At 41.9% G+C, this 15825-nt stretch overlaps 1 protein-coding gene and 1 long non-coding RNA gene across 2 annotated transcripts in view; both read right to left on the reverse strand.

The window, feature by feature from the left end:
- Positions 1–8450, reverse strand: part of trpc5a (transient receptor potential cation channel, subfamily C, member 5a) — a 50518-nt gene extending 42068 nt beyond the window's left edge. The window contains exon 1 of the mRNA XM_076982648.1: positions 7765–8450. The gene's annotated coding sequence lies outside the window, so the exon portion shown is untranslated. The remainder of the gene's footprint in view (positions 1–7764) is intronic.
- Positions 8451–8921: 471 nt separating this feature from the next.
- Positions 8922–15328, reverse strand: LOC143484129 (uncharacterized). Its single transcript, XR_013122552.1, has 3 exons — positions 14986–15328; positions 14524–14847; positions 8922–11056 (listed from the first exon to the last, which is right to left on the reverse strand). It is a non-coding gene; the product is annotated as an uncharacterized LOC143484129 (long non-coding RNA).
- Positions 15329–15825: the final 497 nt, after the last annotated feature.

Below are 15825 nucleotides of genomic sequence, written 5' to 3' on the forward strand. Positions count from 1 at the left end.
CAGCAGTAATAAATTTTTTTATTGTAAAGTTCTGCGAGAGAGACTCGAGGATGCGTCACTGCGATGTGACACGATATCAGCGGCAGCCACAAGCACCCAGCCGAACAGATTCACCTCCATGATGAATATCTGCTGTAACCATAACCACCCAGCTGAACACAGTTTGTCGCCCGTGATCAAACAGTATCTGCTGTAATCACAACCACCCAGCTGAACACAATATCTGCAGTAGCCAATGAAGCAACAATATGGCACAAGACTTCCTGTCAAGGAATCTAAACTATGCTAATATGAGATTAGCAGTGAGACACACAAGTAATGGTTTGAAGTGCCCATCATTCCAAAAAGGGTAGACAGAAAAGGAGCTCCAGGCAGACCACAATGGCAAGTGTATCACAGCCAGACACCATATGAAAGAAGATGGGAGTTTAAGGGTCTTATCATCCTGGAGCAGACCTGTGGTGTGAACCTACAGATAAGGACCTAAACCGGAGAGCACAATCCCAAACTCGTGAACACATGCACCAGAGCCACAGCCGAGATCCCTGCGTGATGCTCCCACCAGAGATTCCACCAACTCAGAACTCAAAAGGTCAAACGCAAACTCTCCAGGTCCACATCTAGAACCTACAGGGCAAAGCACTGCAGTCCAGGTTGCTGACAGTCCTACTGCACAGGCTGAAGATAACTCAAGCATGGAGGAGCAGCACACGTCAGACAGCCATCACAACGCTGCCAATATCAGCTGCCTTTACCTGACTGAAACTACGAAATGCTGAAGATTATGAAGGTCTCAGTATCTCCGTTAGTCTCCCTGCTAATACAAATGAGATGCAAACATGGGGTGCCATGTATCGACATTACGGTGGCTGAAATTCTCTACATGTGATGTTTGAGGTCACGTCAGTCCTCTGAGGTTGTGACTTATTTATCTGTTTTCGTGGGTGACCAAGCAGATTCAAAAATTTGACTTGATAGTGTTATGGGGAATAAGATCACTGTGTACTAACCACACACTGTCAATGTAGTGAAACCCTTAAGTGTCAGCAAATGGAGCAGAAGTGTTCAGGGATAGACTCTAGCTGGGACCAGTGGTGGACTCTTAACTTACGGGAAGGGCCCTCGGATATCAGCGATGCACTTGCACTTTGAACTACAATATGGATGCCAGGTCCAGGGTGAACAGATGCTATCCAGCAACATCTGGTCCGGTGCAAAAGACAGAGAGAAAAGTTCCTGCAGGTCTAATTCTAGACCTGAATGAAGAAAAGAGGATTATGCAGGAACACTTGGAGCATCTGGCTGAGGTAAAAAAAATAAAAAAAAACCCAGTGGATTCCGGCTTAGCTGTAAATGGCACCTGGCAAGGCCAAGCTGTTTCCCCGAGAGGCACCCCACAGTCGGGGAGCACCCGTTCAGTTTCAAACTGCTGGTTGTTGAAGATCCAGCCGTTTGGGTTTCGGGGGATTTATCATGCAGGGGCTTAAATTGGGATCGCAGGTGTTCTGTATTGCCACTCAGATGAGCAACAGTGGTCCATGTAATTGCAATGTCTTGTTGATTTTTTTTTTGTCCTCAGGAACAACACACTGACTAAGCATGTACACTTTGCATGTCATTTGAAGTCTGCACTTGTAAACATTTACACCATTCTTACCCTTTTCTACAAGACAATAATAACAGTAACTGATAAAGAACTGTGATTGATTAAAGGATCACATTTATGGTGCCTCCCTATCATTGATGAAGGTGGGGAGGGTGGCTAGTGGTGGATTTGACTTTAATGTGCAGTACAAACCAGTAAAAGGATATAATCAGTTTAGAAATTCCACTCTGGGCTTTAAAATTGTTTTGTTTGTTTGTTTGTTTGGTTGGTAGGCAGTTTTTTTCTGTCACACTCCCAACAGCACTAAAACAGTAAAACAGAGTATTAGAGATTAGTTCTCTAAATACAGTACAAGCTGTACAAGCTGACCGACAGATTGGTTGTTTGTCTTCAGAGCTGTTGCCCATGTTCCCTTCATAAAGTGAGATTATAAAGTGAATAACTGGCATGAATGTGGCATGTAAGGGCATGTAATGTTGGCCGGAGCAGTAATGCCGTGGATCAGAAATAGCACTTCATGTATTTTATAAGAAGAGAGACATCTTTTTGATACAGCATAAAAAAATAATTAATTCACTGTCTAAACCACTTAATCAAATTGAGGTTCACGGGGGGGCAGAGACTATCCCAGTAGTACATTCGTCAACCTCAGACAGGACACCGAACCATCACAGGGGACATGCACACACCTAACCTCATCGCCAGTCTTAGAAATGCCCAGTGGCTTAACACACACCTTTGGAATGTGGAAGGGAAAGTGGAGAAGCAGGAACCAGGATGAAACCCTCATGGACACAGGCAGAATGTGCGTGAAGAAGATCCCCACAGAGGCAGCATGCGGAGCGGGAATCACCGCCAGATTAGAGGTGTGAGGTAATTTTAGGAAGCCTTAAAGTCTTCGTTTCTTCTGTATCACACTAGTGAAAATGTTAGTGTTAAGGTGCTTTTGTTACAAAACTATCCAGATTTAATGAACATTTTCCATTTATGTATTTATTTATTATTTGACTTGAGTTCTGTAAAGAATACAAACACAGGTTTCATTCAGTTTAACATCATTCCTTTGAATCCATCAACGTGTATTTACAAAATCCCTGCAGAAGTTTCTGTGATGTATTTGTTCCTATCTACACAGCCACTCTTAACACAAATCACTTCATCACTGTCATTTTACAGACACCTCACTGTCTGTCTTTCACTCCTGCTCACTCTGAGAACAGCTCCAGCAACACTGACATTTCTGTCAGTCCTGACCATCAGCAAACTGACTGACCTCCACAGAGGCAGCGGTCAGGGGAAAAGAAGCCATTAGTGAGTGCCTCTTGTGATTCATTTTCTTGGTCAGTAAATGTTTGGTCTTGAATACAGAAACAGCAATACCGTATTTAAGCCATTGAGTGTAATATGGCTGTCAAATTGAGGGATTATATACCTGACTGCCAGCAATTCAAAGCCACCGCGTCCAGTTGGTGATGATTAAATATTAAAAATGTGTCTCCATTGTTTATCGATCACACTAATGAATACTAGAACAATGAACACACTATACATAAAGTTCTCTCATATTAATTATTGTTCTAATCTACACAAAATACATCATGTGATTTATGCTGTTTAACATGAACAATCTGCTGATTATCTACTAAAACCTTTTAAGGCCTATGACTTCCCCACAGATATATTTGACTACTCTGATATACTTGCTCTGTCTCTGATTTGACAAATGTTTTGACAGCAGAGGACCCCCATTTTTGACAGGGATACACTAGTAAATAGTGAGCCAGACCTTCTCATCTAGAGCTGTCAGACCAAGCACTCAAACCCGGTCACAGCTTTCAAAATGTCACACTCTCCTCAATCACAACAACATACAATATACACACCACATCAAACAACCACAAGATTACAACAGTCGCAAAAAGTCAACTAGTATGAACAGTTGTAAAGAGTTATAGTTGAGTTTTTTACTGAAGTCTTTTAGACTAAATGTATTAGACCAACCAGGCCTTGATCCTATGCACCTGGCTGGTCATCATACCATGAATCCTTCAGATTCAAATGTAAAGACAGCACTTTTCCTCGGTTCCACTTGACTTGTGTAGTAGAATGACCCTTTGTGTTACTGAAAGTGCTTCTTGAATGTCAGTAATATTTGAGATAGTATTGTTTATTGTGGTAGGTCGGTACAAGGTGGACTGCAGTGTTTAAAGCATTCTGAACTGAAAGCTGAAATGAACACACACAGAAAAAAAGAGTCATGCAATATGTTGGGCAAAATAAAGTTTGCCAAATATACCAAGCTAAGCTACAAGTGTGTATGTTACAAGTACTTTTATATCATTAGCAATATGTTTTAGAAAGTTTGTGTTTAAATAATAGCAATGCTACCACTAATACTGTAACCAGCAGATATGTTACTTGGCTAATGCCCCATCCAGCTTGTAGCACAGGCAAATATAAATATCTGTACACGAGGGCATGATGAGAACACCACTAGATTTTACTCAGAATGCACAATGGGAGAAAAGAATGTAATGTAAGCAACCAGGCATGTAAGCAACAGGCATATTGTGTGCAATATTGACTGATTGGCTAGAACTGGCAACTTAATTGTTAAGTTAATTAAACGTGAAGAGAACAGCTGTAGTACTAAAATGATGGATAAATTATGGATAAGTTTGCAACCCCCCTAAAAAAACATTGTACCTCCTTAATTGTCTTGGGAGCTGGCCAAGATGGCCTTACTTGAACTGTAAAGGTTCTATCTTGAATTCTTACAAACTGAATATTTCTTCGCTATTGTGTAAGGTGGGACTGTAAAATGTTTACATTTGCTCCAGACCCAATGGGATTGTTATTTTCGTGACTTCACTGAGACCCTAAAAGCAAATGAAGAGTCAGAGATGATACAGCTGAACTGGTTGGTCTGATGAATCTTTGTATTTTCCTGTTGCTTGGGATTCTGGGTTTCTGGGTTGTCTGGGTTGCCTGGGTTTCTGGGGCAAGATGGAGAAATTATATGAAGCAGGAATTTCCCATGAGTGGTTTGGGGGTCACACGTGAGTGGTTTGGGGGTCACACGTGAGTGGTTTGGGGGTTACACGTGAGTTGTTCGGGGGTCACACGTGAGTGGTTTGTAGGTTACACAGTACCTAGTGTCTGGGTGAACACCTGACATAGGTCCTGATAATGGTTCTGATAAATTGCTTGCACATAATTCAGCAAGATTCAAGGAATCAGGCCACTTTATCAATTTAAATTCATCTTTTTTTGGATTAAGCCAGGGATGTCTTACAACCACCTGGTGTTTTGGTGTTTGCTAACGTTTCGGTAATGAGGAGTAATGGTAATGGGGATAGAGAGACACGCTAGTGTTGAACTTTTTTCCAGGGAGATCCATGATGTTTTAGCAGATGTTTTAGCACTAATACCACTCTTAAACCTCATCCTGCGTGTTTGTCCTTTAAATAAACATCTACTGTACAATCATTAAAGCAGCAAATGTCTTTTAGTGTAGACGAGGTGTCATATTCAATTTAAAAATAAAAAGTAAACAAACAAATAGACAAATGCTCTTCTGGTGTAGTTGTTGTTGTCAGCGAGCCAGGCTTTATACTGCAAGCTTCTAATTATGTGCATTTAGACACATTTGTCACTGGGCTTTTTAATATTGGCACCAGGCCCATTTTAGAAAGGAGAAAGCAACCATCAGTAACATGTCGAAGTCATGCTGGCGTCAGAGAAGTCAGTGAGCTGAATGGTACATTAGAATTTTTTTAGCAGTGACTAAAATAACTTTTTAGCAAATTACCCTTGCTTATTTTTCGATTTCTTTTCAAGCGTATTTGTGCAGTAAAGCCGATTTAATGTGATTAAATCATTTTTTACATTGCTGAACTTGGCACACTTCAAAAATAGGTTTCTGAACCTCAGTCTGTCTCCTGAGTATGAATCTTGACTGATTGAGCCACTGATTTTCACTTTCGTTCCTTAACACCGAACCCTCACAAACAATCATGCACACTAAAACTGCAAAACAACCAAGAAAATCCCCTTTCTGTTAACACTCGCCAACTACCACAGAACATTTGGGTGCAGAATCTGTGGAGGTGACTTTACTTGCACTGAATATCCTTTGAAACACAGGCAAAGACACGCTGTGTATTTTTGTTTTATTTTTTATTATTAACCAGCTAAATGTGGCTGTCTCCCTTGGTGTCCTGATTCTCCTTTGCCATTACTTTGGTTATTTTCTCTAGTGTGTCCCAGGTGCTTGTCTTCGGCCACATCTCTGTCCTCTGCATCACACGTCCTCCAGACACACTCACTCGGAGACAGAGTAGCTTTCTCTGCCAGCTCCATTATATAACAGCCTAGTACACTATACAGATGAGGAATCTAAAAGGAGCAGAGTATGTTCTTTTACCCCCTATAAAGTAACATCAGTCATTTCCGTCAGCTGTCTTATATCTAGTGTGTGTGTGTGTGTGTGTGTGTGTGTGTGTGTGTGTGTGTGTGTGTGTGTGTGTGTGTGTGTGTGTGTGTGTCTGTGTTTGTGCAGAAGGGTGCACATATCCACATATGCATGCGTGTGTGGTCACCGTTGCTTGCAGATAGGCCTCTCTTGTTCGGTTCTCTAATAGTGTGGCATGGGACATTATGTGGTTAAGGAGCCTTGCTGAAGCAAAGGTACTGTACAAGGCTGCAGTACTGCGGATCAGGGACTGCTGCCATAAACCCTGGACTAATGTGGCCCTCCAGGTCTGGAGTCTGACACCTCTGCCCTTAAAAGAGACAGAGTTGTAATCAGCTGGCCGAGCAGGAAGCTCCTATCGGATCTTGGATGTTTTCATTACTGAGACAAATCTCTCGTGATGTGATTTCATTGATTCCCAAAGACAGAACGCCAAATGAATCTTCTGCTAGCTACTAGCTGCATCTAGGCTTTGAGCCCATAACACACAAAAGTGTATATATGCAAACAAAACAGATTAACTGTTATATTAGATACTCATATTTATGCACAAGAAGATATATGGACCAGAAGGACTTTTATTAAATTCTAATAGTGGTGCTTATATCTATTCTTTTTCTTATCCAGAATTCTTTTTGAGAATGAGTATTTGGAATCTACATAAACAACCCCCCCAACACACACACATTTACCCTCTCTCTCTCTCTCTCTCTCTCTCTCTCTCTCTCTCTATCTCACTCAGTGTCTCTCTCACATACACACACACACACATTTACCCTCACTCTCTCTCTCTCTCTCTCTCTCTCTCTCTCTCTCTCTCTCTCAGTGTCTCTCTCACATACACACACACACACACACACACACACACACACACACACACACACACACACACACACATTTACCCTCACTCTCTCAATCTCTCTCTCTCAGTTTCTCTCAGTGTCTCTCTCACATACACACATTTCTCTCTCTCTCTCTCTCTCTCTCTCTCTCTCTCTCTCTCACACACACACACACACACACACACACACACACACACACACACACACAAAGTCTGCATAGGTAGGTGGAAACTGTAGGCTGTAGGCTATGCCAAGATATCAATACAATAATTAAGCTCCTTGCAACAATGCCTCGCGTAAGCTTTTCCTAAGCCTGGCAATTCACTTACAGATCCGTCACTATGAAAAGATGGGAGAGCTGTGTTTACATAACCACTGTGGTCAGATAAACTCATGTCCAGTACAGTATCACTCCAGCGGGAGCATCAGTGTCAATTCTTATAGAATGATCTGTACTACATGAAACTTGTGTATGAACAGCTGTAGCCTGCGTTTATAATATTTAAAAAATTAAATCAATATACACAGTCTTGATGTATGCATCTTCATAAATATTTTTCTGGAGGGGGGATTAGCTTATTATCTTTCAGGCTCCCAATTCGTCTTCATCTGCACTGGAAATTTTTGGAGTACTTCAAGATACGGACTACGACACCCCTAGCTAAATCCTACCTATAGCCCAACCGAATTTATACAACGCATTGACACCTGCGGAACCGAAACTGCTGCATGTGAACTTTGGAGTTTCTTCTCTGTCTTCAATTAGCGAGATTAGACGCAGATGTACGTTTCAAACGATGAAATGTAGCCACACGTCTGTTAGCTGGTGGGAGGTCGCTTACCTGATACTCCTGAGCCTTTCAAATTCTTCTTCAAATCAAACAGGACTCCGTGCGACAAGATGTTCGTTTAGAAACGCAAAAGCAGCTTATATTTCACATGGAGAGCAGCACTGTACTGACGGCTGGTCAGATCTCCTCATATTGCCGCATGGATGCCCATTAGAAGGTGCAGCTCATCTGGTGGGTGAGAGCGCACTGGCCGATTCGGTACCGAGAAGATCCGCGTCTCTCGTCCCCTCACTCATGCACACGTTATGTTGTGCTTAGCACACACGCCGTTCGGTCGGCAGAGCCACATGAGCACCACGTTTGACTTTAATTTGTGAAATAAATTAAGCGTAAACGTGCGAGGGCTGCACGCATTTCCATTTCGCGTTTGGAGGCGCCGACGTTTTAACGGGAAGGAAAAAAAAAACAGACGAACGCAAAAGACGAATTCTCCCTCACACGAGGAGAGGGATGAGGATGGAGCACGTCGTTTTTCGGTCTAGTGATCTGAAAGACGTGAGGAATGGTTTATTCTTGCAGGGAGAGAGAAGGACACAGTGATGTCCACCGAGATGTCCAGATCACAGCCTCGCATTTGGACTCCAGCGTCCGCGCGCTGCGGTTGTCATGGTGTCAGCATCATCAGCAGATGTGAGGCGCCACCTCACCAGAAGGTCTTCAGAGAACCTCCAGTCTCCGTTCCCACCAAACTGACCTCAGAGTCGTCGGTCGTTATTTCACGTTTTGTTCGTTGTCCGTGTGACTTTTTTTTGTCTGGATTCAGGACTGCCAACTTTGGCTCGTGTCTTTACCAGTAGCTGGAGATATCAGATATTTTAATATTTCAGGCCTTTTCGCCTTTTACGTTGCGGAATATTTGAATGGTACTCTGCAGTTTTTAAAGTTTTTTCCCCTCACCTGATATCATAGATCATTAGTTCGTTGCATGCCTAACAAAAAATTTATTAATTAATTAATAACATAAACAAACTTTATTTGCCATACCAGGCAATGCCAAAACTACCAACCACATTTATTTTCGATTTACTTTCCTAAAATCACACCCAGACTAAAACTATTTAGTCTCATGATGCTAAACAACTTAAGATTATAAAACAAATTAAATTCTTCATCGCTAATAATTATTAACATACTAAGAATAATGGCTACTTCTTCTTTCAAGACAATGGTGTGGTGGTGTAATACTGGAAATACAGATACACTTGTTTGCAAATTATTCATTCTAAAAATGAAGGCTTCCTTTGGTACTGGTCGTGACATCTACTCATAAGGTCTACTGAATTAATATAATTGCTTGAAATTTAAATGTTGATGACAGTATATGAAAAATAATCAAAACGTTACTTCTCTGGTTTCCATGGAGATGCTTTTACATGTGCTTCCTGTCTTGTTTACATTCGTATCCATGTGTTTTGTGTTTGTTTAATTGTTGTCCTACACTCCGTCCTTAAGCAACACCACTGTGTGACCTCTCTTACTGCACCCTTGTGTAATTAACCACAGGTGTCTGCAGTGTTTTGCTTATTTATCCACTTCCGTTGGCCACACTCCTTCGTTTTCTGTTTTGTGTGCACATGCGTTCATTGTCTGTCTGTTTTGGGTGTTTCTCCGACTATCTTTGTGCTATTTTGTCCTGGTTGTCCTGTTTTACTTCTTTAACTTCTCTGTGAATTTCAATGAATCCCCCTCGAATCTACACCCCTGTCCTTGTCAGCGCAGACATGACCCTAGGAAAGGTTAAATAAATAAACCACATCCACCAGCATCTAGATGGGACAGAATGGGACTGTAGTATTTTTGTTCCAGCCAGAATCTGGTACTGATCAGGCTCATCACATGTACTTGTACTGGACACAGGAAGCGATATAAATATATAAATATGTAAATATATATATACATATGTCTATATAAATAGGCATTTCCACACTGAAGTCCACCTGTGCGCCAGCTTTCCTGACAGAATCTATATTGAACATTCAAATGTCTGTGATCATTATGACTTCTACCAACATTCAAACAACCAGAGTGAATTTACTGCGCTTTGTGTTTCTAGCAGAGAGTTCACTGCATTTGTTCCCAGCATGCTATATTTTATGAGCTGGTCATTCATTATATTTAATTTAATTGAGTTTGTACCATCAAGATATGTATTTAATCATTGATATTTCCTCACAGTAATTTAAATATCACCATTTGAATAAATTCATAAATTATACACCAGCAAATAATTTCTGGTCCTTTATACCAAGGTAATTGTTTTCACTGGAGATCATTTGAGGAACTTCATACTTCATCTAGAAATCATACTTCATCTTGTAGAAGGCTGTAGTTGTCATATAAAATCTAGCCCTAGCTCTGAATGTTGTACCATCATAAAAATTACACCACTTGTGTTAGCAAACTAAAAAATACACTTATTATTGGCCAATCACATGGCAATATAAGACACGTGGCATTTGTACTCAGTGATTATAGACTCTATAGTAGCTCATGTATGTTCGATGCTTTGTCGCCAAGTAAACATGAAACCATCAATGTGTTTGCTCTCATAACCACTTAGCAGTTTGTTGTGATGTGGTGCTGGTGCTTCCTGTTTTTGAGGTGTTGGTCAGTGGCCAGACCTGGCCTGTGAGGTAACTTTATCAGCATTCACACTTGGTTATAAGTGCTTTTAATCTCGGGCACGTTGCTTGTGCTGAATGCAGTGTGTTTAGAGATTCTTCCCCGTACACCAGTGGTTATGGCTGGCTCAATAGGGATTTGGGACCAGATTTCTATAATACTGCTTAGTGGCAAAAAAAGTGCTCCATAAATAAGTGTTGAAAGTTATCGTTGCTCAGTTTTGCATCATCCACTAACATTTGTTTTAGCCAATCCCATTGACTGTAACCACCTTTGGGAACAATTGCTTTATCCAAAGCTTTTTTTAATCCAGTTATTCTCTGGGACTCAAGACAGCTGAGCAAGCCTAGCAAGTGGACCAGTGATCAAATCTGATTTCTGCATTTCTATACCGCATATGTATAGTAAAACAAGCTACTAATTTAGTATGCAGTAGGTCACGGCCACTGTAGAATAGCTAGATAGTAGCTATGTCTTCATTGTGTGTGTTGAGGAAGAAAATGTCTGACAGGACTCTTTTTTTAGGGTATTTATTAAGAAGTGGCTAAAATGGTGGGGCCTACGTCGGCGTGTTAAAGAAACGATGCAAGGAAGAAGCCACTGAGTATCAGAAGGACGACGCTGGCGTGGCGACGGACACTCCCGCTCTTTGGCTCCTCGTCTGTGAAGGTGGCAGACGGGACATTTGTTACACCGTCCTGACCTCTCAGGACACAACAGGAACAACAATACAACAATGTTCAAATGCATAGATATACAGTAAAACCAAAAAGTCAAACAAAACGTTTAAAAATAAATAAAATACAAAACAAGCAACAAAAAAACCTGTAACAAAATAAATATTTTTTACTGTGGATTTTGCTAAACACTTATCAACATATGTTGACTGCTACCTGTGCAAGTGAAGATATATTCAACAAGCACAACAAATATCTATTCATGTAATTGAAGTCTGTCACTATGACGCCCATTTCCTGAAGGAAACACACAGTGCTTGCAAGCAGACAAAAAAGTAATCTTAAAAGTGTAAAGCAGAATGCTTGCAGGTGTTAAAAGTGTAAAGCAGAATGCTTGCCAGTGTGAAAAGCCTCTGTGGTTAGTGTTAAGGTTTCTGTTTTTTAAAATCTGAAACAATGTAAAGTCTATGAAAGTATGGAACTAAAGAGCCATGACTATTTGAGATGACATGGAGGTTATTTTAGTGACAGTGGGTATATGATTGGTGTAGGTCACTACTGGGTATGTGATAGGTGTAGGTCACTACTGGGTATGTGATTGGTGTAGGTCACTACTGGGTATGTGATAGGTGTAGGTCACTACTGGGTATGTGATAGGTGTAGGTCACTACTGGGTATGTGATAGGTGTAGGTCACTACTGGGTATGTGATAGGTGTAGGTCACTACTGGGTATGTGATTGGTGTAGGTCACTACTGGGTATGTGATAGGTGTAGGTCACTACTGGGTATGTGATAGGTGTAGGTCACTACTGGGTATGTGATAGGTGTAGGTCACTACTGGGTATGCGATAGGTGTAGGCCACTACTGGGTATGCGATAGGTGTAGGTCACTACTGGGTATGCGATAGGTGTAGGTCACTACTGGGTATGCGATAGGTGTAGGTCACTACTGGGTATGCGATAGGTGTAGGTCACTACTGGGTATGCGATAGGTGTAGGTCACTACTGGGTATGCGATAGGTGTAGGTCACTACTGGGTATGCGATAGGTGTAGGTCACTACTGGGTATGTGATAGGTGTAGGTCACTACTGGGTATGCGATAGATGTAGGTCACTACTGGGTATGCGATAGGTGTAGGTCACTACTGGGTATGCGATAGGTGTAGGTCACTACTGGGTATGCGATAGGTGTAGGTCACTACTGGGTATGCGATAGGTGTAGGTCACTACTGGGTATGCGATAGGTGTAGGTCACTACTGGGTATGCGATAGGTGTAGGTCACTACTGGGTATGCGATAGATGTAGGTCACTACTGGGTATGCGATAGGTGTAGGTCACTACTGGGTATGCGATAGGTGTAGGCCACTACTGGGTATGCGATAGGTGTAGGTCACTACTGGGTATGTGATAGGTGTAGGTCACTACTGGGTATGCGATAGGTGTAGGTCACTACTGGGTATGTGATAGGTGTAGGTCACTACTGGGTATGTGATAGGTGTAGGTCACTACTGGGTATGTGATAGGTGTAGGTCACTACTGGGTATGTGATTGGTGTAGGTCACTACTGGGTATGTGATAGGTGTAGGTCACTACTGGGTATGTGATTGGTGTAGGTCACTACTGGGTATGTGATAGGTGTAGGTCACTACTGGGTATGTGATAGGTGTAGGTCACTACTGGGTATGCGATAGGTGTAGGTCACGACTGGGTATGTGATAGGTGTAGGTCACTACTGGGTATGTGATAGGTGTAGGCCACTACTGGGTATGCGATAGGTGTAGGCCACTACTGGGTATGCGATAGGTGTAGGTCACTACTGGGTATGCGATAGGTGTAGGTCACTACTGGGTATGCGATAGGTGTAGGTCACTACTGGGTATGCGATAGGTGTAGGCCACTACTGGGTATGCGATAGGTGTAGGTCACTACTGGGTATGCGATAGGTGTAGGTCACTACTGGGTATGCGATAGGTGTAGGTCACTACTGGGTATGCGATAGATGTAGGTCACTACTGGGTATGCGATAGGTGTAGGTCACTACTGGGTATGCGATAGGTGTAGGCCACTACTGGGTATGCGATAGGTGTAGGTCACTACTGGGTATGCGATAGGTGTAGGTCACTACTGGGTATGCGATAGGTGTAGGTCACTACTGGGTATGCGATAGGTGTAGGTCACTACTGGGTATGTGATAGGTGTAGGTCACTACTGGGTATGTGATAGGTGTAGGTCACTACTGGGTATGTGATAGGTGTAGGTCACTACTGGGTATGTGATAGGTGTAGGTCACTACTGGGTATGTGATAGGTGTAGGTCACTAATGGGTATGCGATAGGTGTAGGTCACTACTGGGTATGCGATAGGTGTAGGTCACTACTGGGTATGTGATAGGTGTAGGTCACTACTGGGTATGTGATAGGTGTAGGTCACTACTGGGTATGTGATAGGTGTAGGTCACTACTGGGTATGTGATTGGTGTAGGTCACTACTGGGTATGTGATAGGTGTAGGTCACTACTGGGTATGTGATAGGTGTAGGTCACTACTGGGTATGTGATAGGTGTAGGTCACTACTGGGTATGTGATAGGTGTAGGTCACTACTGGGTATGTGATAGGTGTAGGTCACTACTGGGTATGTGATAGGTGTAGGTCACTGCTGGGTATGTGATAGGTGTAGGTCACTACTGGGTATGTGATAGGTGTAGGTCACTACTGGGTATGTGATAGGTGTAGGTCACTACTGGGTATGTGATAGGTGTAGGTCACTAATGGGTATGTGATAGGTGTAGGTTACTACTGGGTATGTGATAGGTGTAGGTCACTACTGGGTATGTGATAGGTGTAGGTACATGCAGGTAAACCTTCTGCCATAACATTTTTAGCAGTCAAACTAAAACCATCATACATGATTTAGACTGTTAGCCCCAACAGTAGTTTTGATCTGCTAAACCTTCCTAAAGAAATCAGAAAAAATGTAAATTTCTTTTCCTGAAATGTTTAGACTTTTCTACCCTAGCTGACACGAGTGTAGTTATCATTAATAAAGTTCGCACCTGTTATGGTGACACTGATGTGATGTTATTAATAAGGTTCGCACCTGTTATGGTGATGTTGATGTGATGATATTAATAAGGTTCGCACCTGTTATGGTGATGTTGATGTGATGATATTAATAATGTTCGCACCTGTTATGGTGATGTAGATGTGATGATATTAATAAGGTTCGCCCTTGTTATGGTGATGTTGATGTGATGATGATAATAAGGTTCACACCTGTTATGGTGATGTTGATGTGATGATATTAATAAGGTTCGCACCTGTTATGGTGATGTTGATGTGATGATTTTAATAAGGTTCGCACCTGTTATGGTGATGTTGATGTGATGATGATAATAAGGTTCACACCTGTTATGGTGATGTTGATGTGATGATATTAATAAGGTTCGCACCTGTTATGGTGACAGGGATGTGATGTCCTACAGCTGTTCTTCCGTTCTGACATTTCGCAGTACAGTGGTAGAATCCAGTGTCATTGATCAACAGCTGCTTAAATATCATAAATATATTACGTCGCCAGAATTCAGCTTCTATTGTCTCATTGACCTGGATCAAGTATCTGTCAGTGAATAAATCTTCTTTTGGTAAATTCCACCCGGCCAAGACGGACCCACATTGCTCCTTCTGATATATCACAGTGCACTTGAGAGTCAAATTTTGTCCCTCTGTTCTTCTTACTGGATTTTTTGAATACTTTACTGTCACTACACTGAGATCTGGAGCAAAAACAGAAGCCCATTTCAATATAAACCAACAACCTTTGTAAGTGTATTAACCTCTACATCTTTTAAACACGTTTTTGATCCATTTGTCAGTGGAAAGATTGAAACTAGTCACACGCGAGCGAGACTCACCTTCGTCTAGTGATGAAGATGGTGAAGACTGGCCACAAAAAATCACCACGAACATGAACAGGGACATAGAATGGCAGACTGACATGTCTGCTACGCACTGCATGGCTTGTCTGGTGAAATGGATGACCTTCACAAGGCTACAGCATGTAATGAGGACACTTCCTGTTTTAAGCCTGCAGAAGTGAAGAAAAAAAAACACCTGACAACACAATAGTGAGCACAGCACTGTTTGATGACTGGTGTCTCACAGATGTTTGTGAGATCAGTGGAACAAGCTAAAACTTCACGCAGTTTTGAAAAGAAATACTCAAGACCAAGCGGATCTCACGTTCTGGTGTACACTGAAAAAGTTCAATTAGGCCTCGTTTTAGGAGCTGGTCATTGACGGAGGCAAAGACGGCACTGATGTACGAGTAGCAGAACATTCACCACTTCCTGTTTGAGCTGTGAATGTTTTCACATGGAGGGCACAAACCTGCTACATTTATCAGTAGTTTCATCAGTTGCAGAATATCTAGGGGCCCCTATTTCAGGGGCCAAACTTTCATTCCAACAGAGACGACCACACAACTACATTGAAACGCTGAACTTTATTTCACTCTGCATATGGAGTAATTTTGTTTTTTTTAAATGGGCGATTACCCCTGAAGCTAGGTAATATGGTGCAGTGAGACTTACATGTTGGGATTTCTGGACACATGCTTTGGGGTCTTTCTTGCTCTTTGAAGGATGATCGGTTTTTTGCAACATGAGCAATCAATCGTTTTGAAAACCAGGTTTCCCAGTGATGCTTTATAATCTGTTCTTTTGCATTAGAAGATGTAAGATCTGAAAAGCTAA

This window comes from Brachyhypopomus gauderio, chromosome 20 (genome assembly GCF_052324685.1).
Source record: "Brachyhypopomus gauderio isolate BG-103 chromosome 20, BGAUD_0.2, whole genome shotgun sequence".
Lineage (NCBI taxonomy): Eukaryota > Metazoa > Chordata > Actinopteri > Gymnotiformes > Hypopomidae > Brachyhypopomus > Brachyhypopomus gauderio.